Source organism: Lemur catta, chromosome 21, assembly GCF_020740605.2.
Source record: "Lemur catta isolate mLemCat1 chromosome 21, mLemCat1.pri, whole genome shotgun sequence".
NCBI classification, from domain to species: Eukaryota; Metazoa; Chordata; class Mammalia; order Primates; family Lemuridae; genus Lemur; species Lemur catta.
The window spans coordinates 22,760,414-22,784,135 of NC_059148.1; the positions used below are offsets into that span (position 1 = coordinate 22,760,414).

Consider the following 23,722-nt stretch of genomic DNA (forward strand, 5'->3'; position numbering starts at 1 on the left):
ACCTCTAGATTTTTCAGTTAATTGAGCCACTAAGTCCCCGGCTGCTTTTTTTTTTTTTTTTTTTTTTGCAGTCAAGCAACGATAGGAGAAACTGCATGGCGGTAATGACGACCACTGTTTTTCACTGAGCACTTAATCTGTGCCAGGTGTTGTGGGCATTCTCTTACTGAGTCCTATCAACGCTGTGAGGAGGCACTGCTGTGACTCCTGTTATCTGCACTGTAGATGGTGAAACTGAGGCGCGCGGGAATGAAGTAATTTGCTCAGGGTCCCTCTGCTAACAAATGATGGAGTCAAGATTTGAACACGAGACAGCTGAGTCCCCTTCCTGTAAGCTCTGCCTAATTGCCTGGCTTGGGGAAGAAAGTGGGCAGGGTCACGTCTTTCAGGTGTTTCTCATCTGACCCATCACCCCTGTGAGCTAAAGCCCACTGATTGGTGCTCATGTCTCTAGTGTTCACAGCTGAGCAAGCCATGGCTCCATGAGTTAGAACAGATGCCTGCAAAATAACTGAGTATTGGAAATAATACGAGGATGGTATTATTGCAAACAAATAAGAAAGTACTTACAAACGAATAAGCAACAATACTAGGAAGGTATATGGATGCAAACAAGAATATGGCAGAGCTTACATGTCTCTAACTCTAACTTAGCATAAGGCTTGGCCAAAATCTTAGAAATTATACAGAAGACAATGGAAAGCATGGATTCACATCCACAATCCCTTACCCACAGTGCATAGCGAACTTTGAGATGTTAGCCAATAACAGAAGCGCAGACCCATTATCTGTAGCAATGGATCCTGGGGATTTTGTTAAAATGCAGGGTCTAATTCCATAGGTCTGGGGTGGGGTCTGAGATTCTGCAGCTCTGACAAGCTTCCAGGTGATACCAATAGTGTTGGTCCGTGGACCACACTTTGGGGATCCAAGGGCTCAGTAATGGAGACTAGAATGCATGGAACAGACTAGGTGTGGTGGAAAGACCGAGAAGGAGGCTCAGTAGAAAGGGGCTGGCAGAGGAAAGGGTAGAAAGGGAAACGAGTAACCTTCTGAGCACCTGTTTGAAAGTGCCAGCCTATAGCCCGACACACGCCATAAAAAAAAGTTTGCTTCTTCCTTCCCTCCTTAATCCTCATGACCCTAAGGAGACAGAATTGCTATTTCCACCCCGTGACACACCACCCACACACGTTTCATATGGGGAAACTGAGTCTCAGAAAAATGGGTGAAGAGTCAAGCCCAGAAGGGCAGAAGCCAGCTCCTGCCTGCTGATGTCCACTCCCTGGTGTTGGGACGTGGACCCTAATCTCAAGCAAATGCATTATCTGTAAACCTAAGACCCACAAACCTCTGAAAGTTCCCAAGTTTTTGTTGCAAGTTTTAGGTATGCTATTTGGCAACACCTGATCTGAAATGATATGAGGCCATTTAGATTCTTATTCCCTCTTAGTGTGAACATATGTTTCTCTTTCTGTGTTTGATTGCAGAGTGCTAGCCCATACCTCCGTGGAGCTGTTAAATAATACTTGATATATATACCATATTCTCTTACTAAAATCCAAAACAATTCTAATGTATGAAGCACGTCTGTGGCTCCCTAAGTTTTGGATAAGGGATTGTGGATGTGTGTGAAAACGTCATTCATAAACAGATAAGGATATGTATAGCATGGGAACATGGTAAAAATGTTTTACTGATTGGGTATGCCGTCAGGATTTAAAGGTGACAGTTCCTGGGGTTTCAGCATGAATGGGAAGTGCTCCTTGCCCATGGGGACTCTCTGTCTACCATTCTTTTGTTGTCATTGTGCATGCCTTATTGGTATTTTTTAAATCCTGGATGAAATAGATTGTGACTATGTTTTAGCTGATGCCTGATATACATTGGGTACAAAAGAAGTGTGCAGTAAGTGTTGAAAAACACATGAAATGAGGAAAAAAAGGAATGAGGGAAGGACAAGAAGGAGGGAGGAAGGGGGAAGGCAAAAAATGAAAAAGGAAGGAAGAAAAAGATAGAAAAAGAGAAAAAAGAAAATAACAGGTAGAAAAAGAAAGAGTAAAAAGAAAGAAAAAGAAAAGAAGGGTGGCTGAGTGCTTTCTCTTGCCAGTCCTTTCCACATACACCCTCTGAGACTGGGGTGTCACTGGCCCTGGAAGGCTAACCTCCCCGCGGGGGCGGGTCACTGCAGTGCTCACCACAAAGGAAACACTTTGTAGGTGGGTGCCCACGCTTGCATTTACTGTGCTAGTAAGTTAATCTACTGCCTCACTAGCTGCTGCTTATTTTAATCGCGAACGTTTTAGCCACACTTTTTATTTTAGTGGTCCAGTTTTTAAAAAGATACCACATCTGGCAAGATCCACAGATGGATACCGAGATTAAGTAGGCCAAAGTTTAAGGAGAAATAGGATGCTTGCATGACCTCAACCATAATATCTTCCCCAAGATATTTATTAACTACAAAGGGAATAATAGGAATTTTACAGTGGAGAAACCTGGCAGACACCACCAAGTAGTCAAGGTTAACATCGCCGGTAATTAGACATTATGGCATCTTGAACCTCTTGACACGATGGATTGAGCAGGACCTGACATTGATTGCATGATACTCTTGCCCACAATGCATAACCTCAATCCAGTCATGAGAAAAGTCAACAAATCCAAATTGAGAAATAGTCTGCCGAATAACTGGCCAGTCCTCTTCTTAAAATTTATCAGTCCCCTTTTAAAGGGTCATAAAAAGGGCAAAGAAAGACTGCTATTGTCACATGTTGGAGGGAATTAAAGAGACACAATGAAGTCAGCTTGTCCCTCGCCTCCCCTATCCAGGTGGGGTTTTCCACATCTGATTATTCACTTGTCAACCGTCCATCAGGTGGAGCGGGGAGCCCAGCCAATGGAAGCTAATGAGCCTGTATTAAAGCTGCAGAATTGCAGGTGCTTTCTGCTGACCATGTACTCGGAGCAAAGGCTAAGGCTTGGGTCGCATCTGGGTAATCTCCAGGCAGGAAGTGGTCCTGCCCACTTGGGCTGAGCTCCTGAGAAAACAGACCGCTGCTCCCTGGGAACCCCTGATGGAGCCTTTTCAGGGGCTCAGGAATGGCAATGAGGAAGGAGGAGGGGATCCTAAAGGGGAGGGGAGGAGACAAGAGAGGGTTTCTTGTGAGTCTGGATTCCAAGGATGAGTCCAGTCTGGGGTGGTGTCCATGATGATTTCCCTGAGGAAGTGATGTTAGATGAGATCTGGAAGATGCACAGGCATTAACTGCGTGGAGAACTCTCCAGAGAGAGGGAATGGCTTGTGCAAAGACTGTGGGGTGGGCTGCAGCATGGGATGTTGGAGAAAAGGAGGGCAGACCAGAGTGGTGGAAGCCCAAAGGTGCAGGGCAGTGAGGCGTGGGATGGGGCATCAATCAGTCTCCTTCAGTGCCTTTAAGTAGCAAGGAAAACAGGTCTGTTTTGAGAACCATTGTACTTCCAAGATGTTTTCAGGAGAGAGAACACCATGAAGTGTGCAGAAGAGGGCGGACTGAAAAGCTCTTCCGTTTATGTGTGTCTTGTAGCTTTCTATACACTTTCAAATTTATGATTTAAAAGTCTGCCTGTGGAGTAAGAAGGTCACACATGGTATTGTCCTTATCTACAGATGGGGACACTAAACCTCTAAGTATGGAACGGAAGCCTTGGAGAAAGAAACAGTATATTCTAAATGCTGGCCATAAAAGATGAACAGCTCATGTACCTCTACTCCCTACCCCTTTCTCATGGCAGACATCAATAATCTACTGTACTTCCTCCCACTGAGCTCAGATGGTGTCTCAGAATCCTTGCCACACAGGGCAGTCACTCCCCATTGATCAGAGCTGGCACACGAGAGGAAACCCATTTGTTAGTTTGATTTGACCATGTAGTACTTGTGGAATTATCAACTTGTTTAACACTCCCACTTGCATCTGCTATTTATTGAGTGCTTACTATCTGCCAGGAGCTGTATTCATCTCACTTACTGTTTTCGTGTTATACGCAGGTGTCACGGGTAGCATGGTGCCCTGTTTCACGTCTCCAGTCAATGTTACTTTCAGCCTCAGCAGTGGTGGACAGTTCCCTGAGAACCTAGCTCTGCACTTTAGCTGGTCCGTGGACACATCACCAGACCTTCCTGGTTGCCTTAACCCTGCCACAGCTCTGCAAAGGGTGCTTTCATGAAACTCTCCTTAGGTAAACTCTTTCAGGGGTGCCACCTGTTTTCTGCTGGGGTCCTGACAGACACAGGGGCCCTTCCTGCAGCTTCCTGTGCCTGTCCCTTGCTAGCAGCACCATTCAGAATTGTAACTAGAGGAGCTGTTCAGCAAAGTACTTAAGAATTCAGGCATTGGAGTTAAACACGTTTGAAACCTGCATTTTAGTAATTACCAACCATGTGACTCAGTTTCCTCATTTGAAAAGGGGAATAATAGATGTGACCTCTTAGGATTTTTGTGTCAATTAAATGAGATGATGTACATTAAGGTTCAATGTTGCCTCAATGGCAACAGTCATGTGCAACCTGGGTCACATGACCTAAGCCTGCACAATCATAGTGTACAATGCCATCCCCTGGCCACAATGATTGGCTCAAGTAGCAGGCATGTGACCCAAGACAGGCCAATCAGAGGCGTTCCGTGGTCCGAAGTGGATAGAAAGAGGCTTTCTCTTTAGAGTTTGCTAAGCTGAGATGATAGAAGCTTAAGCTTAGCAAGTGACCACCGTGTGATAAAGGCTTGATGAATTTTGACTGCTATTGTTACTATTATCATTATTGCCTAGTTATCTATCCGCCTCCCTCATTCAGGGTGAGCTCCTTGGTAATGCGTACCTCTCTGATTCATCCTTTGGGCCCTAGGCCCCCCAAAGTACCTTGTACTTAATAGGTGCTCAAAATTGATTTGTTTAATATAAGAATCGATCATAGCGGAGACAATACCACCAGACTATCAATCTCTGTTTCATTGTCCTCGTGGCATATGGAAAGACTACATTTCCCAGCCTTCCTTGCAACTGACGCCGGGTCCCTGAGTTCTGGCCAATGGAATGTGGACAAAAGTGATGCACATTCCTTTCCAGACTGGGTCATAAAATCCCAGCATAGTCTTACAGTTCAAGGGCCAGCAAACATTTCCTGTAACGATAGTAACTATTTTTGGCTACTCAACTCTGCTATTGTAGCTTTTATAAAGCCATAGACAATATGTAAATGAACGAGCATGGCTGTGTTCCAATAAAACTTTATATAAGAAGGTGGTGGACTAGATTTGGCCTACAGGTTGTAATTTACTGAGGCCTGTTCCAGTCTTTCTGCATTTTTCATGGAAACCTTGGAAGTCAAGTGTTGGAGATCCTGACAATACAAAGATGGAGTATTCTGGGTCACCCTAAATTGAAATTTGGTCCTCTGTGAACTAAAATCAGAGTTTTTGGGGGATGACACCTGAGCTATTTTTAGCCTGATCAAATTTGAAAGCAATTTTAAAATTTTCTTTCTTCATTTATTCAAAATATATTTGTAGAAATCCACCTGGTGGATTATCCACCTGTATCTGGGGCTGAGGTCAGAACAGTGAAGCAAACAGGCATGTCCTTCTCTTATGGCACTTGGAGACCAGTTGGGTCTTGGTGATAGCTCAGGGACAGTCCAGGCTTGAGTCACCTGTGGCTTGGGAGCCCAGGAGAGCTCCACTTGAACTTCATTGAATGCATTCTCCAAAGGAAATGGGATTTTTCAGTAGAGATGCATGTCTGACAAAACAACAATATCGTTTATAGATGCTTAATACTGGTGGTTGAGATGAGAATTAAGAGATTCCTGAAGTGACATCTACGCTGAAGGATGAGTATGTTAGGCAGGCAATGAGTGGGCAAGAGGACATGGTAGTGGTGTTAATAAGAGTCTTCCAATGAAGAAGAGCAGCAGGCTTAACAGCCTAGGGGACAGGAAAGAATTTTGGTACAGCCATATCATGGACTGGAAAAGGTGGAAATGTGGGGCATATAAAAAAAAAAAAATGAAGAGGCCTGACAATGAATGTCCTTGTCTGCCATGTTGTATTTTTTGGGTTTGATCTTGTGGGCAACAGCAAGCCATTGAAAGGAGGCAGGGAGCACAACATGATCATGTCTATGTTTCAGAAAGATGGCTTTGAGAAAGCCTGTCTCATTCACATTTGTGCCTAGAACAGTGCCTGGCATATAGTAGATGCTTGCTAAATATTGGTTGAAGAGCTAGACTTAGTACAGACTGCTGTGAGAACAACAGAAGGACTAGCTGGCTCCTGACTTCTGTTTTACTCTTTTTCTTGACCCAGCAACCAAACTGGAACCAATCTGGAAGCCAGGGAACATCAGAAATTCTGTCTTTCTCCCCTAAGATGAAAAGTAATATTGAGAGTGTATTTAAAAGTGCTTTTAGACTGGGGGTTCAAAGCAGTGTTAGTGACAAGAATATTGTCTATCATTTTCCTCATCCTCTCTGCTTTCAAAGGCCTCTGTCCTGCTTTATACCACATCCATCAGACACCCTTATTTTCATATCTTCGCCTTTGTAATAACAAGTGGCCAAGCGTTGCTAACTGCCTGCGCTCCATGCACAGAGGCACTGGTTCCCAGAAACAAAGGCAGCCTGCCCTGGAGGCATTTTATTTTAGGATCATACTTTTACCTACAAGCCTGAGAAGAAACATCTCCATGTATCAGAATGTGCTTGGGGTTAATTCCAGACCTTCTGGCCTCAGGCAACCTCCTTGACATATCTGAGCTGGAAAAAGAAGGGAGAAAATTCCATTCAAGGTGCTGGCATCCAAACTAATCTATCATTGATGGGGGAGACACTTTGATGTAGTTTAAAAAAAGGGAGAGACTTACAGGTTACATAGATCTGGGTGCAGAATTCTAGGCTCTGCCACATACTAGTTGTGTGGCAACTTCATTGCTCTAAGCCTCAGTTTTCTCCCCTGCAAAATGGACATATCTATTTTCTTTTCAGGGTTGTTAAGAGGTTTAGATGAGCTAAAGTAGAAAAAAAAATAGTAGCTGTTTAGTAAAAGCTATTTTATTTTCTGGGGAAATTCAAGTGGATATGGCACCAATGCATGAGCCCCACCATATGGGTCAGGGACAAGGCTGGGACTGGATAGGAAGTGTCAATTTTGGGTCTCTTTTCTCTCAATGCTTCTCTTCCATCACCTGTTTTTTTCCCTAATACCCCTTTCCAGATCTGCTTCAAAATTCTAAGTAGTAGATGGCGTGTGTGCGTGTGTATGTGTTTGTAATCGGATATGGTCATAGTTGTGCAACGCTTGTCCCCCCCCCAAAAAAAACCCTATTCGTCAAAGGTCTGTTGATGGGAAGTAACAGGATCCCAGTTCAAACCGTTATCGGCTTAAGGAGTGGGAAGGACAGGTGTGGCCTTGGTTTCAGCAGCACATCATGGCATGAGGGTTCCCTCTCTCCGTCTCTCATCTCGGCTTCTCTGTCCATTTGCCATATTCTCCCTCCTGACTGGGGCTTCCTTTCCGTGGCATAGTGGGTGAGGCGGGGGTGAGGCAAGGTCACAGGAAGCCCCGGGCTTCTATCATCCCAGTGTAGCAAGCCCTAGAAGGAAGGAAAGAGAAAGCTGCTTCCTATCCACTTCGGACCATGGGAGGGCGCTGATTGGCCTGTCTTGGGTCACATGCCCGCTACTCGAGCCAATCATCGTGGCCGGGAGATGGCTTGCTATACTATGATTGCGTGGGCTTAGATCACGTGTCCCAGGTTGCACGTGACTGTTGGCTTTGAGGGGTTTCTGTGGTTGGTGGTTCCATCAGAACTACAAGGAGTGGGGAGGAACCTTGTCTCAAACCCTGCATGTGTGTGAGGGGAGCTTTTTCCAGGCAAAAAGGTAGAAGGGCGGCTGGGCAGACGGCAACAACGATGTTATCACCACAAACATTCCCCTTCCTGTTTTCTGCCTGCCTCCCGTGAGGACTAGGGAGACTGTGCTTATGTTTGTGTTCAGTAAACACTGTCCCTGTCAGGACTTGCTAGAGCTGTGGATAGAGGTTTGGGAAGCGTGAGTCTTGGGCTCAGACATGTCCGAGATCAAATTCCAGCTTTTCTCCTTAGTAGCTGTGATACTTTGGGCAAGGTACATGACCTCTCTGAACTTGAGTTTCCTCACGTGTAAAATAGACATCATAGATCATCTTATAAGATAGTTGTGCAGAGGAAATAAAAAGTGCTTCAATATGCAGTAGCTAGTATAATAATGATGACTATTATGTCATAATAATAGTAATAATTAAGACTGATGTGGGCTGATAGGAAGGGATTCCTAGAAGAGAACCTAAGAGTAACTCACAGTACTTAGGGTTAGAGATGATCTAATCCAACTGAGTTTATTTTTACAGATGAGGAAACTGAGGTCTGACAGCTTGACCTGTTTACTTGAGGTTGAACCGAGGAACTGCAAAGACGGGTTTTTGCAGGAGACTGAGCCTGGAGCCAGTTCGCCTTGCCAAGAGCTTTCACAAATTATGAGGCCACAAAAATGCTTTTTGGCTTGAAGCATCCAAATGGGCCCCACCCATCTCACATAGAGTCAGGCCGCCTCCTTCTTGCTACTGGACCCTGCATTTCCAGGCTGGTGAGTCTGAATCCTTTTTTTTTTTCCCCTAAATACGTTGTTCTCAAAATAGTTTGGGATGACTGAGTCTTTTTGTATGGGAATTAGAGCTTTGAAAACCTTGGTTTATGGCACGACCTCTTCCCAATACATATATATGTTTTCTTTTTCCTTCCTTCCTCCCTCCCTTCCTCCCTCCCTTCCTCCCTTGTTTCTTTCCTTCCTTCCTTTTTTTCTTTCTTCCCTCCTTCTTCCCATCCCTCCCTTCTTTCCCCCTCTTCTCCTCCAATATTTAAACATGTAGAGTGCTTCGTGCTAGGCCGTGTGCCAAGGGTGGATAAAAAAATCACCTATTTGTACATTTACAACATTTTTCAAGTTTATCTTCTATGCCCGGCATTGTGCCAAGGACTCTGGGCACCGGGGATGCAGCAGGAAACAAAACAGACTTAGTCTCTCTTCCTACAGAGCTTACATTTGAGTGTTTCTCCTTCAAGAGCCTGGACCATTTAGTTTGGGTTGAGCGTCTTCCATGAGAAAGGCTGGCGTGGGCTAAGGCCGGAGAGGTGCGCAGGATCAGAGCACGGCTAAGGGGCTTGGAGTTTATTGTGAGGGCCAAGGACGGCCACTGGAAGCGTTTTTAGCAGGAAAGGGTCACGCTTGGACTCATGTTTGAGAGGGAACTCTGCCCCCTGCATCCCCTCTGTAGCGTCATCTCGCATCACTCCTTTTCACACCCACTGGGCTCCTGTCCCTCTGATTGTCTCTTACTTTCAGCAATGTGCTGTGCTTCTGTCACCTCTAGGCCTTGGCAGAAGCCATTCCTTCCACCTGGAAAACCCTTTCCCTCTTCTTGCTTCGCTAACTCCTCATTCTTCAATGTTCAGCCCCAGTGTTCCTTCCTCTAGGAAGCTTTCTCTGATTCTTACCCACACCGTCCTCTCTTGTCTAAGCCGAGTTCCTGATCTATGCTCTCAAAGTGTCCAGCACCTCTTCACTGCAGTGATCACAATTTAAAACAATTGTGCAGTTGTTAAATTTACTTTTTTTTCCACCTTAGACTATAAGCTCCATGCAGGCAGGAGCTGGGTCTGTCTTGCTTATTTTTGCATCTCCTGGATGTAGGACCATGCCTGGCATATAGAATGCACACTAAGTAAATATTTGTTGGATTTAAAAATGAATTACAGAAGGAATGAGGGGGCGAATAAGTGAGGGAGTGAATGAATGAATGAATGAGCAAATGAATGGATGAGTGAATGAGTGAATGAATGAGAGATCACCCACAAAAGTCTGGGATTGTGACTAGGCTGGAAAGCCTAAATCCCTGCTGCTGCTACCTGTTTTTTTACATGACGTGATAACCCCTCCCCTGACCTAGTCACTTACTGACTTTTCCAGCAGGCACCTTATGAATCATTTCCTGGTCTTGCACCTACATGCCAAGTAGAAAATAGTTTTCATCCCTGTGCTCTGATCAATTGCTCATGGCTGCTTGGAGCTGTAGTTCTGGGAGGCTCTTTGAGCTCGGAGAATGCCACTATCTGTTAGCAATGTCTGCCATGGATGCTTTTGGGTAAATAGAATTGCCTGTTCTTCCTATTTATTAGTCTTGGGCTCTTAGGGCAGCTGTCCCCTGATGGTGTGGCTCCTTTGAATCCTAAAACTGATTTCTTTCTCACAATTAGGAAAACTTGGTGCTTTCTTAGGGAATCCGTACTGACTTAAAATGTCAACTCTGCTGCTACTACTTGGCATGGAGCATCTATGTATTTTTTTTCCTCTCTAATTGTCTTTTCCTTCAACTCTGTTTTCTCCCAGGCTTGATCACAAGCCCCTTGAGGGACCACTTAGTCCCATCTGGAAAATGAAATTGACAAATTCAATAGATTATTTTCCTCTTGGGCTGAAACCAGAAAGTAAATCAATTCCCAGGGAGAATTTCTCAAAATGCAGCGTGGGGCCAGCTGCATTCGAATTACTGGGAGCTACTTACTGGTTAAAAAGCAGATTTCTCCAACTCACCTTCTTCCCTTACCTCCCGGTGAAGTATCAGAAGGTGGCATCATCCATAAAAAGCAGTGCCAGAGGTCTGGTGAGGACGAAGCAATTTCTCTGGCATTGTAAAATGAGCCAGGGGGGTGGAGGAAAGGCTGAAGATGCTGGTTCTCGGCTCCGATCTGCAGTTCGCAGTTTCCTTTAGCTAAATTCTACTCCACTTATTTTTAGCATGGGGCAATGGAAAAGGCAATGGGCCAGCACTGGGAAATAGATTTCTAGTCTCAGCTAGGCTGGTAATTAACATAGGACTTTGGGTCTCAGTTTTCCTATCTGTAACCTGAGTAAATTAACACCATTACCATCATCCCCTTTGCTATGAAAACCACTGCCATCAATATCATCATCATTACCCTCATTGCCATTGTCACAAACATTGTCATCCTCATCATCACCACCATCACTCCTCATCACTGTCATTACCATCATTCTTAATTCTAGATAATTACTAAGCGCTCACTGAGTATTCACTATGTACCAGGAACTCTGCTGTTCAGTGCAAATATTTTCTCATTTAATCCTTACGACAACTCTATGGGATATGTATATGTTATTAATACTATCATTCCAGTTTTACAAATGAGGAAACTGAGGCTCAGAGAGGTGAAGCCCTACTTTGCCAAGATGTAGAGCCTGAATCAAACCCAGGCTGGTTTAGCTTTTAACACTTAAATCATGAAGACTTTCTAAATGATCTCTTAAGGTCTATTCCAGATCCAAAAAAAAAAAAAAAAAAAATCCTAGTATCTTTTCACATTTTGTCATCTTCTGGGTACAACCAGAATGTCTGATGTTGTCTTAAAAACATGTTTCTTGATAGAACAGGGAGTGTTAAATGATAAGGCTATTTTATGGCACCACTGTTAGAGAACCTTGATCTTTTTTTTTTTTTCCCCCCTAGGACCTTCCTGATTTTGTCTAGGGGAAACTGAGGCTCAAAGAGACATGCCTTGTCTACAGCCACCTATCAAATTAGAGTCAGTCTGGGACATCACTTTTCCTCCACGCAGGAAAAAAAATTGGCAGCAAATCTCTTGGTTAATTTTCCCACACTTGTAGAGGAGAAGAATTAGAAAGTAGGGTTTGGAATCATGAATTCAAAATCTGGGTTCAAAATCTAGCTATTTTCCATTGTCTGGTCTTGTTTGGTAAGTGGCTCAATTCTCTGAGCCTCGGTTTCCTTACCTCTAAAATGGGGATCACAGTATCTACTTCATTGTGTGACCACAGGATTAAATAAGATAATGTATTCAAAGTGTTTACTTAGCATAATACCGAGCACGTAGTGACTACTTGCTACGTAATGATTATAAGACTGTATTATTCAATATGGTTTATAAATTTATACATAATATATAGGATATATTTCCATATTTTGTATTAAATTACCTATCTCTATTTTCTCTGCACATCATATCCCTCCACTATACTAGGAAGAAAAGGCCTAATATGCAGTGAACTGAACCCAGAAGTCCTTTTTTAACTCAGCAGATTTTCAGTGTGGCAGGATAGTGCTGGCATCACATATCGAGGTGCCTTAAGAAGTCCCCCGACTGGCATCTGTGTGCAGCTGAGAAATTGGCTTTTTGCTCCTAGTCAAATTATTAATTAGTTGCCTTATTGACTAATTTCTAAGCACTCAGTCAAATTGAGTATCCAATCCAATTTGGACGGGAGAGCAGAGAAAAGCTTTAGTTCATCCATTTTTCAATTGGGTGCACTTCATTGTCTGGGAAAGAGACTTGAAATAAGGTCTCAAAATCTCGCTCTAGCACGGAAAATCCAGAGACAGTGAATACTGAACAATCTTATCTTCGTTTCCTCCTCTACTTGTTAAATAGGGCAAAAAAAAAAAAAAAACCTTCCCCATTTAAAGATGGGAAGAGAGACTATGAAAGGCTGATACCTCTATGTAAGGATAAATATTCAGCATAGAAGGCCTACTCTGTGTTAAGTACCTTATTAGTAATAATTATTAGGCACTATTATGCAATTCTTATATATTCAAACCAACAGGAAATCAGGAATGGAACGAAGCAAGCTGTCATCATGTTTTGTTTTGTTTTTTTAAACCTCTCTATTTTTATATAGCTACTTGCTTTTAAGATTCCCAAATCTTTTGCAAGCAAACTTCTCTGACATCTTGAAGGACGGAAGGCAGTGACTATTGCTGCTGTTTTAAAGGTAGGGAGGGGGATACTAAGGCGCTGAAAGTCTGAGCTGTTTTCTGAAGAGTGACAAACAGTTCCCCAATTCTTTGCATTGGCAGGGATCTTAAAAAACAGCCTTTGAGAGGGAAACAAAGACACAACATCTACGGGTTTGTCGACCTAGCTGTAGGGCAGGCACTTTCTCTTTCCTTTTTGGGTAATATTGAAGGGGCAGTTTAGCTCTGTGGACATGAGCAAAACAGTCCCCTGGATTTGCCCACAAGAGTGGAGCCAAGGAGGGTGGGCCCAGACCCCTGCTCCTTCTCTGAAAATCCTCTTAGGGGGAAACCAAAACAAACACAGCATAGAAAGTTGGCTTTTCATTTGGGAGGGATTGCCTGGCACCACCCCTCCACCCAAAACATGCTTTTGATTTGGTTTTATTGGCTAGTGAAAAGAATCATTTAATAGTTAAGAGCCAGACAGTGACAAAAGGATTCAGGTAAATTAGTTTCAGTTCTTACGTAGACTGTCCTCCTCCTTTGGAATTTGAGCTTTAGAAAATAAAGCTTCCTTTACCACCATTCCTTCTACCCCCTTCACCCCTAAGCCTTTTTAAAAGGATTTTTCTTTCCCTTTCTAAATCTCTTCAAGAAAGAGTTTCTTTTCTTTTATACAGAAGGGTTGGGAATTCAATTCCCCAAAATATCCTAACATCAGTGCATGCAGAAAATTCAATGAAATCCAAATGAGGTGCATTAAAAAAAAAAAAGTTTTTAGCCTGGATGCTTAAAATATGCAGAAATACACAGACATTCAAAGCCCATTTTAATAACTAACTACTTACCTGCTGAAAGCATTTACTCGCAGCTCCCACTTCCCCCGGTCTCAAATGCTTAAAATGCAGTTAAAGTTTAAGCTTTTAGTCCCTGAAAGTACCAACAATCACTTGCACAGAAGCGGCGTCCATAAAACCTACAAGCTCAGTTTCCCATTGCTTCGATATAATTAACAATCCAAGAGTAAATTAATGATCTCGAATCTACAAATGGTGTGGAGCTAGAGGGTTTAAATATTTAGAAAGGACTCCTGACAGTGTGTTGGGTCCTATAATTTGATTTGGTTGCTGGAACATTCACAAAGGCGTGACTCCCTGACAGTTAATGTATTTCTAGGCATAGACCGAAATAATTCCATTGACAAATCTGGTATCCCCTAAACTCCAATTCTCCACGTTTTCCTTCGATCTATGATTTCCTTTTCACTTGAGCTCTGTGTCTCCAGGTTCTCTCAGCTTGAAAATCCCATGATTCTATGATTCTTCTCCTCCTGTTAAATACTCCTCTCACTGGAAAAGGAATTCAATTTCTCCAGAGAGTCCATCAGTCACTGAGGTTAAAATGCAATATATACATTTCCAGTGATGTGCAGCAAGGAGCAGCAAAGATATAAACTACACAAGGGAAAACAAAAGAAAGAAAAAAAAATGACAAGCGATCTAAGGCTGGCTAATGTTTAAATAACAATTTGGTGTTTAGACATGAGAAGCTGGAAGTTAAGAAATTTGAGGTTCACCCAGACATTCTGGGCTCCTAAATCTGCTGTCGGTAAAGGGGACACAATGGTGTGAATTTTTAGCTGAGCATCAGTTGGACTTGGGATTTCCTGGGTTTTTGTTGGATCGTATCACAGTGAAACATTATATTCCCCCCCCAAACATATATCTAATTTCCTTTACAAAGAACAAAAAATATTTTTTCCCACCAAGTTACGAGAAAACACACCTTATCTTTCCCAATAGAGCATCATCTATTATTGGTTTTTCGCAGAGCTAAAAAAAAATGCCCCAAACAATGTTCTGAACTCATTCATTGTGTTTTGTCAGAGGAAAAAAACCCTGATTTTGATTTATTATTTTATGTAGATATTATGTAGATGTTTGTGTTTGACATTTCCTGAGAAATATTTCCGTCTCTGAGGTCTTTAAAAAATGTACTTTTTGTGAAAGACTTGAGTTTTTTTTTTTCCCCTCATTTTTCTGTGTGTGTATGTAGAGTGGAAGATGAGGGGGACTTTTAAGGTTCTTTATGTTTAAAATGTTCATTAACTTAAAAGAATTTACTGGGAAATTATGAACTTTATAAAAGACAGACATTTCTGGAGAGTCAATTGCTTCTAATAGTCTTTTTTTTTAAATCCATTTTTCTATTCTTCCTATAATTACAGAACATTTTAAATATGAGTAATTATACCTTGACGTATCTCATGATTTAAAATGGACTTCTGAGAACGACAGCAAAGTAGTTTCTGCATTTTGTAGTTCAATAAAATCAAAAGCAGTTAAAAAAAAAAAAAGGTTTACAACTGGATTTGTTATTCTTTCAAAAATCAGTCATAAATATGGACCTTTTTTGAGGGGAGCGAGGGGGGCGGGTGAAATTTCAGATTGGAACGAAGTTATAACCCACATCAGGAAAATCGGCCCTTTAATGAGAGAAATGAAAAAGACTTAATCACCAAAACCCCTCCAAAATGACACTTCAAATTACATCAGAACTCTACATGGTAATGCAAAGTGAGAGCCTTTCATCTGAAAAAATGAAATACTTAATGATTTCAATGAGTTCGTACCTCCCCAAATTTGAGATCTGCATAATGTACTCCGTGCTCGGATTTGTTTTACATCTCTAAAGTATTTATGGAAACAATTCTTTCTCTTGTCCCCTACCCGCCTCCTTCATCCTTTCTTTCAAGATGAAGGTAATTTGTTTTCTCTGGAAGAGTTGTTGGGGGGGGATTGAAGAAGAGTAATGTAGTTATAGAAAACGCCAAATGGCATTTGCAAGCTATCTGAGAATATTAACGTTCGAGTGTGTCAGATCTGCCCAGAGGCCAGGAGGCTTAAGATCATTTTTCTCAGTTGAGTTTTAATGACTGAATGCATTTTATCTGAAGGGGGAAAAAAGAAAAAGGAAATTTTTTTAAAAAGAGGTTTAAATTTATAGAGGGTGCCTAACGAACTAGTTAACATTCTTACTATCAGGAAAGTCTAAACCATTCATAAATAAACAATTTTAAACCCCCGTCACCCACATGCACATACTCTTTCTTTCAGCTCCCTTTAGCAATTTGGAGTACAAGAGATTAAAGTCTTTTGGAAATTTCCAAGGTCAGACCTCAACTGAAATAGGATTAAGGGGGTAAGGGGGGAAAAGAAAAAAAAAAAAGAGAAAGGTTTTCTTCCCCCCTTCCCTTCTCCTAACTATCTGAAATAACTCGGAAGTTATTTCTCGAAATCCTCCTTTCCCCTGGCCAGTGGCAGCTCTTCAAAAGCTTGTGAGATTGTTTAAAATTTTTCCTATCCCCTTCTCCCCTCATTGTAAGAAAAACAAGTAGAATGGGGAAGGGAAGTTAAAGGTCGGCGTTAGGGTCCCTTCTAGGCGGTACTCCAGGGGGCACTGTGACATTAAGAACTTTTGCTGAAAGAGGCTGCTAGCTTGATCATTACTGAAAGAAGAAAAATTCTCCCACTTCGCAACCATTTTCTCTTCAGATGTTCCAAACCAGTACTCCAACAAAGGAAATGAAAACGGAAAGTCACCTCTTTTTTCCCCTTTTCTTTCTGTATTCCATATAGAATGTAGCCATATAGGACACATGGCTTTGAATAGAAAAAAATGCGCAAAGATAAAACAGATTTCCTGACCACATCTCTGTAAATGTTTCTCTTTCTCTCCTTCCTTCCCTCTCTTCTTCTCCCTCCCTTCTTCCTTCTCTGGTTCTCACCACCCCACATAAATGTTTTCTTTTTTCTTTTTCATTTTCCCTTCCTTTGACTTCCCTCCCTTCCTCCCTTCCTTTCTCCCCCTCTTTCCTTCCCCTTTCTAAAGCTTCCCTACAAATAAACAACAAAAACCACATTTCTACCTTGGTTGCATTTGTTCTTTTCTTAATTTGATCCATTCTTTTAAAAAGTCTTCCCGGATGTTGCCTGCCCTTTCATTCATCAGATTTGAGCAAAAAGAGCTGTCTCACAGTACATTTTGATAGATCTTAACAGTAATTACGTAGGAACTTCAAAGCAAAACTATTTGTGTGCTCTTTTTCTATCTTTCTGCACGCGCTCGTGTGTGTGTGTGTGTGTGTGTGCACACACATATACACACATGCCCTCTCTCAGTCCTAACCCTGCTAAATCCAAACAGAAAAATCCTTTTCAAACAGAGCAGAAAATTGTGTTGAAATTAGCAGCTGGTATCTTCAATGTACGATGATTGCAAAAACCTCCCCAAATTTCTGGGGAAATAATGAAAGGACCCTGTAAAGAAATAGAACTTTTTATTTGACCAGTTGCCATTAAAAATGTCTTCAGTCATGCCTCAGAATTTCAACATTTTAGACGAGGGACCATGAATAACTTGTGATGATAAAAAGAGAGGCTGGGAGATACATTTAATTAGGATCTGCCAAAATCCAATCTGGTGCTGACATACCCTTCTTCCTAAAGTGAATGATTTGGTCCTAGCAAATTTGTGCCTTTGGAAGGGCTATTTTATGACAAATATTTGAAATTAGAGTTTTACATATTGAACAATTCAGTTTTGTGTCTCCTTTTAAACAATCAGAGCTGGGCCGTCAAGTCTCGAGGAAAAAACACTCGTTCACTAAAATAATGGACAGCAAAGCTGGATGTTTCATTGACGAAATGTTTTCCAGGGATTTTGACTTTATTATAAATGAAGTTTTATCTCAGGAACTAAAAATACTGGAAAGGAAGGAAGTCAATGAAGAGGCTGAAAATACTAGGAAATATTAACCAAATCCTCCCCTTGCCAGAAAGATCTGGAGCTTGTAGGTGCCTCTGAAAGTCCGAGCAAAGCATAAACAAAAGAGACTATTAGAACCCAACCAGAGAACACGCCTTCTTCAGGGTGGGCACTTCCGAGCATGGCAGATCAAAACATGCATGTGTGTCTGTGCAATTTGTACTATTTTCCATATATCTGCCTAATTTATGTGGATGATAATTGGGGGAAAACTTCCATATGGTGCAATTGGAAAGAGTATTTGATTTTTGTGTTGTTGACACACTTCCTAGGGAATAGTACAAATATAAGCATGTCATCTGTTCTTTTAAAGAAAAGCATCCCTCTTCCCTCTGTCGATTTTGACAAAGTCTCTGTCTGATTTGAAACCTGATGAAATGCAGGCAAAATAAACTCTAAAGAAGGGCATTTAGGCACAGATTTTCTGTTTTCTCTGTACAAAGAGGCAAAATTATTTAAAAGGGAGAACCCCCCAGTGTTTCCTCTGGCTTTTACTGGACTACAGAAATGCAGTAGGCTGGAAAAAAATGAGTCCGTTTGATCTTAAGTAGAAATGCCTATTTTCAGGTGAAACACATATCAACCTACTCTTAAAATCTGCCTGCAAGAGCTGAATTCTTGCTCCTTTGGAAACAAGCGTATTGATTTCAGTTTGATTTTCCTTGTATTTCTTATTTTGCCTTTGTTGTGTTACGGTCTCCTAAACTTGCCGAGGATCATAAATCCTTTCGCAAACTGTGATATGCTGATTTAGGGGTCCGGATTAAGAGTGCGTAAAACTGTGAAGTTTTGAAGAGTTTATTATTATTATTAATTGATGCTACACTGTAATAATAATAGTAATAATGACAAGAACAACAATAATAAAAGCTATTATAACCAGAGTTGATCTCTCCCAGTTTTCTGATCTTCCCTTTACGTACCTAAAAAAGAAACAAAAAAAAAAAAAGAAAAAAGGAGCCTTATCTCTAAATGCCTATTCCCAATAATGGAATAATGAGATATTAATATAGTAAAAAGCATGCATTCAAATGCTTGAAGCTATATGGTTAAGTTCTTTTTGGAAGCTTTGAAATGGGGGAAACATTTAGTGGTGTGGGCTGAAAAGCAGGAACCTGTCTTATAAAAATGGCCAGCAGATGGCACTCCAGCCTCTGATTTCTACCCCTGGGCCCGCTTTGGGTGCCTTTTGCTGGTCTTTAAAACTAGGCTATGGACAGTCACTTAGGGGCTAATTTCGGGTAGTCAACAACACCATCAAGAAATATAGAGAAGGAAGAAAGTCATCGAGGCAAGGAGCTGTATTTTCTGGTTGTTGGGCTGGCCAGCTTTGAAGAACCTTGCTAGAGCCAGAAGGGAACCATTTGTCCTGGCGTGGGTGTATCTTGGCCCACCACAGTGAGCAGAAAATGAGACTGTGACAACTCAGGATCATCCCAGTCCTTTCAGGCATTTAGGAAAGAAATGGTTTGTTTGGTTAGTGGTGTCCTTACAACACCTTTGCGTGTGCTGTGGTAATGAAAGACATTTCGGGCTTACTCAAACCTTTTAACCGAAGTTTCTGTTGAGTATAAGTCACAGCAATGGGAATGCCTGTGGTGGAGGGAGAAAACGAAGGCGATCGTGTGCAGGTGGCATGTTTGTGCATTTGTGTGTGTGTGTGTGTGACGTCGCTAGAAACGCAGAAGGTGATTGACAGGCAAATATCATGGTTGAATGACGAGAACACTGGTTGAAGGCAAGAGGGAGATATGTCATGAATACAGAGTCAAATTATCTGAATCAAAACTGGAGATGCATAAAATAACAAAGGATTTTTTTTGGCCACTTCTCAGGATGAGAGGCTAGGGAGGGAATTATAATTTAGATGCCAAAATGCTATACTTTCTGGGGCAACAGATGGTTATGGCATCATTGCTACTGAGCGTCTGAGGTTGGAACAGTCTTTCCAGTCTGGAGGGTAGGGTATTTGGCCACCACAATCTGGGGAGAAAGGGGAAGAAAAGGAAGTTTTCATTTTCATGGAGGCTTCAAGGTCTTCATAACATAGCTTCCAAGTGCAGTAAAAACCTCAATGCACTGGAACCTGGCCAATCAGAGCCAGAGAGGCAAATAACCCGGAAACAAGTGGCTATCAGGAATGTATTAACAACAGAAATAACAAAACTTCTTCGTGATACATCCTGGAGTCAATGTAAACCAGTGCTTTGTCTCTTTTGCATCTTCTGTGGCTCTAAATTTATACAAGACAGAAAAACTCAGTTTTGTTTATTCAATAGACTGTTTTAGGAATATAGAATCAGAGTCGGTAAAGCTGGTGGTCCAATCCAAGCCCTTATTCAAGAAATGAATTCCCTCCAACACAGGAATAATAACCGCTGATGATAGGTTCTTTGTTGGAATCAGAAACCATGCTTGGTGCTTTACATATATAATTTCATTTCTTCATCACAATTATGAGAGAGGTCTACTCTCCTACTTTCTAGATGAGGAAATCAAGTCTCAGAGAGGTTAGGCCATTTGTCCAAGATCACACAGACTGAAAGATGTGAAGCTAGAGTTCAAACACCTGGGAGAGTGAGCTTCAAACTAGGATATTTAAGCATGGTTTTCAAGCATAATTTCGAGGCAAGAGGAGGAAAATCCATGGAACTAGAAAAATCCCCTTGAACTCCTTAGAGAAATGTTGCAGGGAAGAGAGAGGTTTAAGATGCTGAGAAATGGAAGTGTAAACCTACTGTCCCAAGGAAGAGCCATTTCGGTGGCAGCTGTGAGAGCAGCCTACAATTCCTGCATACCAGTGACCTTTTGCACTGCAACGGTCAGAGAGCAGAAGAACATCAAAGCCTGCTTACCTGATATAGTGCCATGTGGGACAGAGAAAGCCAAGGGTAAAATGGAGTTTTCCCTGGGGCTCAAAATTTGGAGGGAAAAAAGATTGCTTCAAATGTTCAGGTCCTTTTACACTCCTTTCCAACTGTGTCTTTATCACTCAGCCCTAGCTCTTTGGCAACTAACTGCTGGACAGGAATCCAACTGGAGACCAAAGCCAAGCTCAGAGAACCCTCCTGTCCAAGAACGTCTGTCTTCCCTCATCGTCTTTGCCTTCTCTTCTCACCCCGACCTTCTCTGTGACTTTGAAGGCTCATTCCAAGTGGTTTGTCTTGGAAGCCACATTTGCTGGCTAAGGCTCTGGGGCAAAGTGAGCTTGCTTGGAGAACTACAAACAGACCTGTTGGGCTGGAATTCCTTTGTAGCAACAAGTTAATTTCCTTGTTGGGACAATAGTCGGGGAGATTCATTCTTCTGTGCACCCTGGGGTTGGGAGTCAGGGATGGATGATGACTGCCTTCATGATGACATTCAGTGCTCTGCAACCCAACCGTTTTAAGGAGGAAAATTCAGCTTTCTGCCTGTGACACTATGCTTCCTTCTTTGCCCTGCTCCCACTTGTATGTTTAGTCTGTTCACTCAGTAACTATTCGTTGGAGGGTCCGCTGTGTGCCAGACTCAGACTCGGCATGTAAGGAACTCGGGTCTGGTGGCAGTAATTGGGTATTTATAATAGTGCCGTCCGTGCTGGGGTGGGAGATAAGCTGTCACTGCACAGAAAAGGCACCAAATTCAATTCTTCCGGAGGGAAGGACAAGGGTAGGTTTCCTGGAGCAGGTGACATTTGAGGTGAGACCTGAGTAGATATAACCAGGTGAAGAAATTGGGGGAAACAAGGAAGTTCCAGGCGGAGAGATGAGCATGTGCAAAGGATCTGGTGGTGAATGTGGGAGGTGAGATGCTGGAAACGGCAAAAAGATTCTTTGGCCGGAGCCCAGAAGGGGCAGAATTGGGTTTGGAACAGTAGGCTGGGGCCCTGGGAGCAAAGCTTCAAGACAACCGTTCGTTTTCCAAATGCCAGTGGGGAGCTATGAAAGGGTTTAGAGTGAGAGGTTGACCCAATCAACTCCAGCCATGGCTCAGTGGATTTGGAGAATCATGTTTTCTCAAGGGGCATCATTTTTCCAAAATATCGATGGTGTCTCTACCCATAGCTACTGCTGCCCCAGGCTCTGGGATGCAGAGACTCGAGAAATAAAAAGTCACAGACTCTATTCAACGCTGAGTTGTAATGATTCAACCAAAGCAGAACGCAAGCACCAGAATGTCCATCCCAGTAGCTGCACAAATCAGGAAGAAATAAAACAAACCCAATGAAATGGTATCTTACATATTGTTTTTTGGTTCTGTTGTTGGGAGGGAAGCCAGATCTCAGTGAAAAATGATTCTTGGCAGTTCACAGTGAGCCAGCCTATCTTGGCAAAAGGAACATTTTCTAAGACACAGATTTCTTTTTTCTCTCTTCCAAAGAGTACCTTACAGCACAAGCATCTTTTTTACAAAGGGAAAACATCTTGCATGTTGTGACCGATTTCTCATCCACCCGGCTGTCCTTCCCCAATGGAAGTAATTGGGGGAGAAAGGTCTGTTGGAGAATATGCTTTGATGTTGGGGGGATGGGGGAGCCTTTTCAACAAATGTTCATGGCAGACACAGTGATTGAGAAAGGCACATCCGTTTTGGAAAATGCCTGCTAATTAAATGAATGTTTTCAACTGGAAAGCATGTCTGAGCTGTTAAGATACATCCCCGATGAAGTTGGAAGGAATGCTTTAGATGTTGGCCTGAAAATGGGCGTTTCCATGAGCTTTTCATATACCTTGACTTCCTCAAGCCTCAGATATCATATCTTATCCATTCATTCATTCATTTGCTCTTTCCACAAATGTTTGCAGAGTTCCCCTGTGCCAGGCTCTATAGTGGGTGCTGAATGCTTAGTAGTGAACAAAGGTAGTCAAGCTCCTCTTGTCCTTAGGGAAGCTTGTATTCTAGTGGACAAGACAGATCTTTACCAAGAGTTCTTTTGTGTCAAATGTAGTGACCACCAAACATGACTACAAAAGCAATACACTGGGTCTTTAAAGACTGATATATTTGGGTCTCAGTCAAATTTCCCCTGTTTACTAGCAGTGTGGCCTTGAACACTTGCTTAGCCTTTTCCAGCCTCAGTCTTCCTATCTACAAAATGGTCATAATGACAGCACCTACCTTACAGGATGAGAGTGAGTATTCAATGAGAGAATGTACATAAAGTGCTTTAATCCAGTGTTCGGTCCACGGAATGAGCTTTTAACACATGTAAGTTATGTTTATTAAGATCAAGGACGTCCAAGCATTTTTAAAAGGTAAATTCATGCTCATTGTAGAAAAAATGGCAACAAAAATAGAAGCCCCTGAAATAAACAGTGAAGGTTTTCTTACCTTACTGGGCCAATTTTACCTGTGTATTAACAAAGGTTGCCAGTGACTGCCAATGCCATGGGGCTCCAGTATGAAAAGAAGACTATTGACCTACTAGGCTGAAAAGTCCGGGGTAGAGCTACCTTCATGCACAGCTGGGTCCAGGGCTTCAAAACAGACTATAAGCGTTTGCTGCTTTTCATTTCTAAGCTGCACTTCTGCACAGGGTCTTTCTTAGGTAGCCTCTTGTTAGACAGCCCCTAGCACCTCCAGACTTGCCTCTTCCCAGAGAGGTGAGAGCTCTTTGCTCATAGTTCTAGGCATGGCGCAGGATTGACTGGTTGGCTAGCTTGGGTCACGGTGTCCTTCCCTAGAGCTGGGGTGGGGAGACAGAGAGTGGCAACTAGGTGTGGTTGCCTAAAGATGGAATCCCAGGTTGTCAAAACTGATAGATGTTGGTCAGTACTACCCAGAGAGTGTTACCTTTGTTAACCTTTGGTGTGTAGACTTCCAGACATATTCTTTATGTGTATATGTTTCCATAGTATTATGTGGTGTGTGTATGTATACACACGTATTTATGTGTATTTTCCCCAAATGGGAAACTCGCTTTATTCACTTAACAACTATGTAAATATGTCATGGCTGTCTCGGTACGTATAGATAAATTGTGTTATTTTAGATAAGAATTTTAAAACTCAAAGTCCCTGAGCTCATTTAGCACAGGCTCTTCCAGTTTGCAGATGGGAAGACTG

At 42.3% G+C, this 23,722-nt stretch overlaps 1 long non-coding RNA gene across 1 annotated transcript; it reads right to left on the reverse strand.

Moving 5' to 3' along the window:
- Positions 1–7,353: 7,353 nt before the first annotated feature.
- On the reverse strand, positions 7,354–16,960 carry LOC123625657. Its single transcript, XR_006730610.1, has 3 exons — positions 16,777–16,960; positions 13,697–14,302; positions 7,354–7,629 (listed from the first exon to the last, which is right to left on the reverse strand). It is a non-coding gene; the product is annotated as an uncharacterized LOC123625657 (long non-coding RNA).
- Between the last annotated feature and the right edge of the window lie 6,762 nt (positions 16,961–23,722).